At 46.3% G+C, this 10,635-nt stretch overlaps 1 protein-coding gene across 1 annotated transcript in view; it reads left to right on the top strand.

Moving 5' to 3' along the window:
• Nucleotides 1–657: 657 nt before the first annotated feature.
• Nucleotides 658–10,635, top strand: part of FAM81A (family with sequence similarity 81 member A) — a 43,739-nt gene continuing 33,761 nt past the window's right edge. Inside the window, exon 1 of the mRNA XM_019533465.1 lies at nucleotides 658–1,064. The gene's annotated coding sequence lies outside the window, so the exon portion shown is untranslated. The remainder of the gene's footprint in view (nucleotides 1,065–10,635) is intronic.

Below are 10,635 nucleotides of genomic sequence, written 5' to 3'. Positions count from 1 at the left end.
CAAAAGTAAATGTAGTTGGTATCTGCTTGGCTACACTAGGTTTGATTACTGCTAGGTTGCTCAAAGGCAACTCAATCAAAGCAACAGAATCATGCCAGTGTAAAAATAGAGGGATACACTATGTATTCTGGCTATGTGTTTCCTATGGATCACATCCCTTTTTTGTGCAAATGTACACATTCGAATGCTATAACACACATGCATGTTTTTACAGAAAGAAAAACTAGACTAGCTTTGTGACCAATTGAAAATATGCCCCTTAACCTTTCAAACTTTTCTTTAAAATTGTCAGCCGTTCAAACTGACACAATTTGACTGTTCTGTGTTTGACCCTGATTTGGGGAAAGTCCACATTTGTAGGACAGACTCTTCTTTTGTTTATGCATGGAGGAATTCAGAGTAACTGAAATTAGCCTCCTCGAAACTTCCTTCCCCGGCCGGCACGATGTGGATTAGCGCAGGGACTCCGCAGACAGTGCTGAATAGAGGGCAGGCTAACCACAGCCGCTGCTTTTGTGCTTGGCCCAATACTGTGTCTAGAATCTGTCATTGTTAGTCATTCACACTGTAACATATGAAATAAGGTTTTTATTTGCTGGATCTTTCCCCTCCCTCTTCTGCAAGGAGCTGACATTACTGTGAAATAATTGTGAGGAAATGGTGATTAAAAGGAGATTTGTTCTGGCTGCTGGAGTGTGTGTGAATATTTGCCTCCTATAAATAAGTCTTTTTCTCTGTTTATTGGGAGAGGTTTGGCTCTCTCAGATTGAACTGCAGGTTTCTATGGTGACAGCGTCCTGGCAACAACTCTCAGCAGCTGCTTTTTCCTCCATCAACCAGGCCTAGTGGCAGCAGGCCCAGCAGAGAGGGAGAGGACCTGGCTGCCGCCAGCAGCAGGAAAGGACGGATGGACACCCGAGCCGTCTAGCTGCAGTCTGCAAATCTGCATACAGCTACCACAGAAGTAAAACCACGCTAAAAAGCTGAGCGGAGACATCCAGCAGGGAGGCTGCTAGGATGCAGGGGAAGGATAGGCAGCCATGTCCTCCCCTAATTCAGCACTGGTGAGTGAGAACAGTGGCTGTAAAATGACTAAGAGTCTGTCTGAACTTTGACCATTTCTGTTGCATGATAATATCATGATATCTGTGTTGTGATGTTACATCAGTTAACTCCCATTATGCGTTTCCAGGCTCATCTCCATAATTTTATACATCTCACGTGGAGGTGTGTTGCAGTCACTTTAGTAGGGGTCTGTGAAACTTCATAATATTGCAATGCAGTGTGGCAATGTAATAGCTTGTTTGATGCACCTCGGTCATGGTTGTTTTTAATCCATCCTAACCTTGGCACACTGACATTTTTATTCACTTCAGAAACCTGTCCAAAGGTGTTGCAGTGCTCCAGTGAAACACTGGGACACTACGACTCCTGAGTTTGTCCTGTCACACACTTCATGTCACAGTGTATCATCTCCAAAGATGTTTCTAGATACAAAGGGTGGCTAACACATTAGCTGTAGATTTGGGAGGCTTGGGTTCAGGTCACTCCTTTGAGACAGCATCCCTGTGTGACTACAGAAAAATCACAGATCTCTTTGTGCCACTGTGTCCTGTCAATAAAATGGGAATAAGCCACTTCCCTACTCCACAGGGTCTTGTGAGCATAGATTTGTAAAAGGCCCCAAGATGCTCAGGAATTTAGTAAGTACCTGGATACACTGAAATCAAGTACAGAACTGAGCTGCTACAGGTGCAATTGTCTCTTAATTTAGGGCAAGTGGAAAGTGAAAGACAGTGCAAGATCTTCCCCTGTGTTACAGTGAGAGAACGAGGCTATCACAAAACAAAACTTGACCCAGCACCAGTTTCTTTAGCATATCCTACAGTTTTATGTTCTTTTTTCCTTGTTTTTCATTTCTGGTTCAAAAAATTTACAGGTTTGAATGAGATAGCTGAGGCCTAGGGCAATTTTGAAGTGGCTGTCTTTGTAGTCAGATATGGTGCTTAGAGCTGAAACATGTCTTTATATCTGCAGTCATCTAAACTTAAAGAATACTCAGAAAAGAACATGCCAAAGTTATGCTGAAATACAGGACTTTAAGATCTGTTCCTTAGAATAGTATTTTTAATGCTAATCCATTTATTAACATTAATGAACATTACATACATACACAGAGCGGGAACAGATCTATTATTTCTGATGTATAACTATTATTGTTTACAGCAGGGGCTGGTAATTTGTGGCCTGTGCCCTGGATCTGGCCCACAGAACTATTGGATCTGGCCTGTGGAAAGGAGCTGGGGGAGGGCACAGCTTCACTCACACTGCAGCTCGACAACTTACCTATGCTGTGGTTGGGTGGTAGGGAAAAGCAGCAGTGGCTGTCTCTGGGTTCCAGTCTGTCTTGGAACCAAAATGGGTTATTTTGGCCAGCCCCCAGAAAACCTTGCCATCTGCTGGTTTATAGGCTTTGCCAGCATATACTCATCCAGATCTGCAATAGAATTTATGGGTTTTGAACGTTGGTAAACAAGACCCTACAAATTCAGATTATGGAGTGCTTCGGAAGGGCAGCTGCTGTTATGTTCTAATTGTTACATGTGGACAAGCTGGGGGCAATACAAAGGTAGCAAAACCATTTCAACTTTAACACTGTAGCAGTATTAAAGCTGGAGCAATTTTGCTTCCTTTGTATCATTCCTGGTTTGTCTGCACATAACAATTATAACCCATCAGCTGTTGCCCTTTTGAAATGTCTCCAAATATTCATGTGTCCAGACCCTCAATCATAAAGTTCTGAATTTAGGGTCTGATCAACTCAGTGGAAGAATTTCCTCTAGCTTTAGTGGGCTCTGGATCATGTCTTTATTGAGGTTTGCCTGTTGGATATACAAAGATCCCTGTTCAGCCTACACTCAGACTATGGTTGAGTAAACTTTCGGTGCTTTGTCATGGATTCTGGATTGGATAATGGCCTTGGGATTTGGCCCACAACCGGTGTATCTACACGTGCATTAAATTTACTGCACAGTAAATTACTGCGAAATAAGTGGGAGTAGGCTAGAGTTAAAGCACATTAACACTGTGTTAGTTCCAAGCACTAAAGTTAGTCCCAAGTCAATCCACACACACAGTGTTACTGTGAAGTAAGGCATCTACATCTACATTATTGCGCAGTAACTAATCAGAAGTAAATTTGATATCAGGTATCAAATTTATGCTCAAGTTGGCATAAGTCATCATATTTACTGTGCAGTACAGGTGTGCATGTGTAAACATGCACCCGTATTGTGCAGTAATTTAGGTTACTGCACAGTAAATGCACATGTGTAGATGCACCCAACAAGAATTTAAAAAAAATCACATTATGGAACTCCAAAACTGACAAGAAATGTAAACCAGCAGAAATCTGTCACTGAAGTAATCGGTGAGGACATTAAATATAATGCAGGGTGATATAACTGCCTAAGATTGTCACTTCAGAAGGGAATTTTAGGTGTGTGAGGTCTAAGGTCTAGAGAGACTTGAGTGTATACCAAGGGTTGGTTTTATATTGAAATTAACATGTGACTGAATAATTCATATTTGGAAATCTATTTTACATATGTCAATACTTTTGATCAATTTTAGGACACTTTGTATTTGATCACATATCTATGACTACTTGGGGGGAGAGGGGAGGGGAAAGAGAAAAGAGAAAATTTGAAATGTTCTGAAGTCTTTCTGGTCCAAATATTAACTTCAATAGCAATTTTGTGTGCACAAGGAAAGTGGGATGAGAAAATGGTGTGTTGGGGTTAAAACATAAAAAGAAACTCATTAAACATAGCCAAATAAATATTTTAAAATGTTAAATATTTTTTCTTGAGTTTATGGCAGAAGACCAGATACTTTACTGGTGTAAATAAGCATATCTCTAGTAATGTCAGTGGGACTATTTCTGAGTTAAAAAATAAGTTGCGTTTGACAGAGTTTTGAATATGTGAACAACAATAACAACTTTCTCTTATACAGTTATAAAAGAACTTACAGAGAAAATAAGTATCATTCTCCCCATTTAAAAGATTGGCAAAATAAGTTAAAGAGCATGCAAGTAATTTGTCAAAGGACAGCCAGAAAACCAGAGACAGAGTAGAGAACTGGAAGTAGGTCTTCTGAATTCTAGTCTGGTCCCTGTCCCAGTACTACATAGTGCCTCTACACATTCATTAACATGTCAGAGATACTGCTTATTAAGTTTAGTACTCAGTTAACAAAGTACTAAATCAATGCACAGTAACTTGCACTACTGCACAGTAGCATTGGCGCATGAGTTTTTAGTGATACTTACTGCACAGTAGCCTAATACTACTGCGTAGTAGTGTATTTAACACAGTTTTTCCCCGGCATGCTACTGCTCAGTTTTATTAGGCTACTGCACAGTTAATGTCTCATGTAAACATGCCCAACATTGCTTTAAAAAGCATTATATCACTTTTTAAAATGACTTGTTTATGGAGCACCATGCTGTGCTGAACACACACACTGTTTTAAAAATGCTTATTTGTTCTTTTTTTATTTTAGTACATGAACATGCTTTACATTTTGATGGGGGTTTTTTCAGGATATCCCTTCCAGCTATTTTGAAGTTTAAAAGCTTATGATTTAAATTGATATAAATTTTGTTTTTAAATTATGCATATGTAGATATGCACTGCATTGTACCAGATTTCCTCAGCAATTCCAAAATTGTCTCATATAGATCAGATCTCTAGTTTTAATGGGTATTTCAGACTTACAAAGAATTTAAGATCAGGCCTGGAATGGAAAGGGAATGAGCACTAGGCTATGTAAAAAAGCACATTGTTTTGCATAGGGTGGAGTAGCTGAATTTACTAGAAGTAGCTACCACCCTTTTTTGCAAATAGTCAGATGAGAACAAAGATCCTGAGCCAGATACTGATCTAACTTACACTTGTTTAAAATTCACAGTTGCTTTACTGAAGTTAATAGTGTTATGCACTGACCTCAGATACTGGCTGACTACAATTAAAGATCATAAATAGGCTTCATAGTTACTACTTTTCAAAGCGTGGCTGCTCAAAGGATAAACAAATGGTTAATGAGAGTCACTTCTGGCCAGATTTTCAGTGATCGCTGTTTTTACAGGCAAAAGTTAGTTAGGTGTCTAGCTGCCAAGATTTGCACCTGCGGAACATGTTCTACCAAATAATTTGCTGTCATTTAAATAATTTTGCTCCATTCTTCAGCTCACACATTCTTAACATTCTGTGTTGTCCCATATGTGTTTTGTTTCTGTATCAACCATTGAGGTTAAAACGTTTCCTATTTCTGCCTCTATTATTTCCCGTAAGTACCATAATTTAGCAAAGCTGACTGTGCTTGCTGATTTTTCCAGCTTCTGATCCTGGATATTCATTACTCAATATGCTTTATTTTTGTGTGTGATTTCCTTTCTTAAGATTGCAATATACAATTAGAATCAAATCAGGGGGCCTAGTTAAAGTGCAGTTAGGCTATAACCCTGTATAAAAGACTTAACACTTGTATTATTGTATTGGAGAATTTTTAATATACATGAGAGCTCACTTAGGTTTGAATTACAAAAAACTCTTATTAACTATGTCATAGAGTCTGCCTGTCTGTCTCAGAAGAGATTTTCAAATGGCTGAGTTTCTTGTACTAAGGTGGTGCATTTCTAAGTGTGAACTTAACACTAAGAGCTAGATTGTGATATTCTAATTCACCGGTGTCAAACTTATCTGGCTCTGTGGGGCCAGATGTGGGCCAAATGAGTGGTGTGGGATCAGTCCATGGACCAAAGGATGGAGTGGAACTGGTCTTGCAGGCCAGATTGGTCCCATGACCCCTTCCACACCTTCAGGTCCAGGACCTGGTGGGAAGAGGCCTAGCATCCCAAGTGCTTAGCTGCCATTATGGGAACAAACCATAGTGCTGGGATCCTTCCCACAGTGCTGCTCGCATTTGGCTACAGCTGCAGGAAGATCGCCTCATCAAAGCTGGGGGCCAGCTGACCCAGCTCTGTGGGCTGTATCTAGCCCATGGGCTGTCTGTTTGTCACCCCTGCTCTAATTCACAATGAATAGTAGCCACAAATTTCTGGCATTTTAATATCAGTTGCTGAGTTCATTGAGATCATTATAAAACATTCAAGTAAGGCATTCTTCTGCCTTTGAGTTGCTAAATTAATGAAGCTTTCACCTGGAGTTATGTGTCTCAACTTTGACTGTTGTAAATTTTCTCAGATTGGTAACTATGGTACAGCTGTTGATGCTAACCACCTGTCACTCTTGATCCATACAAAGTTTAAGCAAGGCTAGGAGAGGACTGTCACCTTTGAGCTAATGTTCTTGTTTTACCTGCTTTAAAATAATAATTTAGCATTATTTCTATGGATTTTTGTGTATCACCTAAACATATGGTCACACTGGGGAAGTAGTTTAGAGAGTTATAGTTGTCTTTGGCTTTAGGTGTGTTCACATGATCACAGGTGTCAGTGTTGTCATGAGGGCAAATCCTTATTTACTCTAAGTTGTTATAATTCTCAGTTCACTGAGAACCCACCCTAGGGTAGTGATTTCAAAGCCCAATGCTACAGAAATATACTGCTGAAGTTAATGAGACTACTCATGACAGTAAGGCTGGGGGCACACATTCAAAAAGCCCAAGCCTAAATTAATTCAATCTTTGCAGATTAGTTTAACCTGCAGAGAGTCAATCAGTTTCCAAGTGTATAGGTATTCCCTTTCTATTCAGGAAATGCAGGCACATGCCTTCAATGGCTCAAGCCAGAAGCCTGGGGGCGCTAGAGCTGAGGAGGGTCACAGGGAAGCTGAGCTGAGGAGCAGGTCATAGCCAGGCCCCAGCAGGGCTGCCCCAGAGGCTAGCTGACAGTGGGAGCAATCCCAGCACATGGGGCTGCCCGGCTCCAGAGGGGAACTCTTCCTCCTGCTTCCCCCTCATCACTTCCCCCTCCTCCCTCTCCCCCACTGTTGCAGGGCTGGGAGGGAAGCCCTGTTCAGTGCTGGGGGTGCTCTTCTGTCCTGTCCCCTCTGCTGCCATGGGTTGGGGAGGGAGGCTCTGTGAGGCTGCCTGGCCCCAGAGGGGGACTCTTCCCCCTGCTTCTCCCTCATTGCTACAGGGTGGGGACAGGGGGCTCGAAGGGATACTGTCCAGCCCCAGAGGGGGACTCCTCCCCCGCCCAGGTCTGGGGGAGGCTCTGTTTCATGCTGGGGGGAAACTATTCCCCCTCCTCCTCCATACTGTAGAGGGGTAGTGGGACGGCAGAGCTCACCTGGGCAGGGTGTGGGTGTGAGGGTGGGGCAGTGTAGACACACTCCTGCCCTGGTGTGCACCCCGTGCTGCCTGGAAGCAGCAGCAGGCAGGGAGGTCAGGGTGCTCGTGCACTGAGCACATGCAGCTCCAGTCAGTGTTGTGTGGGGGGAGGGACCAGAGAATGCCCCACCTCCGGGGCTCTGTTCTCTGTGCCTGTAGTTCCAGCACTTACAGTGAGGGAAACCCTGTACTGGAGCTTACTGCCTGCCCTTCTCCCTGCTGTGCAGCCCCACCCTGCGCTTCTGCATGGAGTCCAGTGCAGGGCTTCCCCGCTGTGAGTGTTGAGCTGCAAGTGTGCAGCACAGAGCCCCAGGGATAGAAGCAGCCAGGCAGGCTGCATGGGGCTGTGCTCCTTACCCCCAGTGCAGTGCTGGCTGCCTCTATTGAAGGGATTCCATGCTGCGTCCTTGCAGCTCTACACTTGCAGTAGGAAATTACCACGCTGGACTTTGTGCAGAAGCAGGGGGTGGGACTCCCTCTACTCCTGGCAGAGTGCAGGGACCTGCACAGCAGTGAGCAGGGAAAGCAGCAGGATCCAGTGCAGGGCTGCCCCTACTGCAAGTGCTGGAGCTGCAGCTGCAGCATGGAGCCCCAGCGATGGGGCAGGCTCTGCTCCCTCCCCTTGCACAGCGCTGGCTGGAGTCACGCCTGCGCAAGGCACGAGCACCCTGACCTCTCTTCCTGTTGCTGCTGCCAGGCAGCAGGGGGTCCATGCCATGTCCCTATAACCCTCACCCTCACACCCACACCCTGCCCAGTTATGCTTCATGCTCCTGCTGTTCTTCTAGGGGGAGGAGGAGGAAGAGTTTCCCCAGCATGGAACAGAGACTCCCCCTGCCGCCACCCCTGCTCTGGGGCCGGGCAGCATTACAAGGACCACCCCCTCCCAGCCCAATGGCAGCAGGGGATGGGGCAGGGGAAGGAGGAGGAAGAGTTCCCATCCAGCTCCTCACAGAGTCCCCTTCCCCACCCTGGGAGGAGGAGAAGGAGGAGGGGGAAGAGTCCCCCTGAGCACAGAACAGAGCCCCCCTTGCTACCCTGCGGGACAACCAACCCAGCATGGCCCCGTTAAGGTGAAGGGGGCAGCAGGAAGGGTTAATTCCTCCTTCCATCCTTTCCCTGCAGCTGGGGTCTGCCAGCTCTGCAGCCCCCTCTCCTTTGCTCCCTGGCAGACAGGCTGACCCCGGCTGCAGTGGGGGAAGAGGGGAAGGAGGGAGGAATTAATCCCCTACCTGTCCACTTTGCCTTAATGGGACCTTGCCATCCACTGTTCCCACTAGGGTTGGTCCCTGCTTGGGCTAGAGAGCAGAGGGGCGGAGTCAGCTCTGCTGTAGAGCAGAGAACCCCACCCAGCTCAGAGAGCATGCTGGGATGCTGGGGGAGTCTGGTTTATCTTAAATCAGCAAGGGGTCTGGGACAGACATTACATAAACTGGTTTGAGCCAAATCAGTTAAGTCTGATACTACATTCAACCTGATTTATCTCAAACTGTTTTCAGCCATTTTGAAACTGGTTTATGTGCACTGAATGTCTGTTCTGTTACAGTTTTAAACCAGTTTCTAATCAATTAAACCAGTTTATGTGTAATGTCTGTCCATAGCCTAAAAGGAAAATTCTCCAAGATATAAATGTAGGGTTACCATATTTCCAGCATCAAAAAAGAGGACACCTGGCAGGGGGAGGGGAGGAGAAAAGGAGAGAGGGGCATATGATTGTGGTGGAGGGGAGTGATATGCTCGTGCCCTGCCTCTGCCCCCACTCCTAAACCCCTGCCCCCCCAGCCATGTCAGCCCCACCCCCCCAGCACTGCTAGGGTCCCTCATTCCTGACCCACAGCCCTCTGCCCACATAGCTCTGCTGGTGCCCCGCACTCTGGACCTGCAGCCCCCTGGTCCCCCAGCACTGCTGGTACCCGACGCTCTGGATCTGCACCCCCTGCTCCCCAGTCCTGTTTGGTGCACCTCACTCCCAACCTGCAGACCTCTGCCCCCCAGCAGCTCCTGCATTGTGCACGCACTTGCCCACACACACACACACACACACACACACACACACACACACACACACACACACACACACACACACACACACACTGTCTCTGTACCTGGCTTGCTGGGGCCCACATGGGAAGCACATGGCCCCTGACAGCCAGTCACCTTGCCCACTGCTCCCTGCCCCAAGCAGCTAGCCTGAAGAGCAAAAAACCCAGACATTTGCTCTTATTTTAAAAACCCACCCAGACATAGCACAGGCAGCCAGAAAAGTAGACATGTACAGTAACCTTAAATGAGGGAGGGACTCTGTGTGTGCACCCACGCACGTGCGTGTGTAATGAGGGGAGGGAGAGACAATATGAGTGTATAGATATGCAATGAGGAAGGGAGAGACTCTGTGTGTGTGTGTGTGTGTGTGTGCACGCGCGCGCGCAATGAGGGAGAGAGACAGAGAGAGAGAGAGAGCGAGAGAGAGAGTGTGCATGTGTGTGCACATCCTACCATGCACATGCACCCACATCCTCCCTCGCACTGCCATACATGCAGACCCCCATACCGACATCCCCTCACACACCTTAGCCACCTTCCCCCCCCAAAAACCCCATACCCATCCACACTCCACATATCCTGCTGCCTGCAGGTCCTGCTCTTTCAGACTCTTCTGGGGCACTGCTCCTGCCCTGCTGGCTCAGCTCTTGCCAGCTCTGTGAAGCTCCTTCCTTGTTGTCCCTCGCTGGTCTCTCCCCCGAGTCAGCCCATGCTGCCCCTTTTAGCCCCCTCCAGGTGACCCAAGAAGCCAACTGGGACATTGTGGGGGGAGTGAGTCTCTGGGGCCTGATTGGTACAGAAAGGGAATCCCAAGTCCTCCAATTATCTTTTGTCCTTTCAAAGCCCCTGGGTTAGGTCACTGCCAGCTAGCCCGTCACACAGGTAACTGTTTTAATGACTGAAGGGGCAGATAGATATGACAATTTTTACCCAATCTGGCCCCTGAAAGTACTCTACAGCTGTGACCAAATAAGTGCACAGTTGCAGGGCACTTTAAAAGGACCCAATTCTGTGAAAATCTGATCCTCACTACATAAGGCTTCAGATGAATGTACTCCAAAGCGGAACACATTCATTAACTTGTGTCTGTGTACACCGGAAGTGGGGCTCAGCTGACCTCCCAGCACTGCTCCCAGCATTGTTTTCAGAATGGGGGGTGGGGAGGAAGGGAGCAGAGGTAGCTCATTTGGTAGTTGCCCACCCACCCTCCCATTCTGAAAACAATTCTGAGAC

This window comes from Crocodylus porosus, unplaced genomic scaffold (assembly GCF_001723895.1).
Source record: "Crocodylus porosus isolate Cpor-Errol unplaced genomic scaffold, CroPor_comp1, whole genome shotgun sequence".
Classification (NCBI taxonomy): Eukaryota; Metazoa; Chordata; order Crocodylia; family Crocodylidae; genus Crocodylus; species Crocodylus porosus.
The sequence above is the reverse complement of the archived record's forward strand: the minus strand, read 5'-3'. Positions and strand labels throughout refer to the sequence as shown.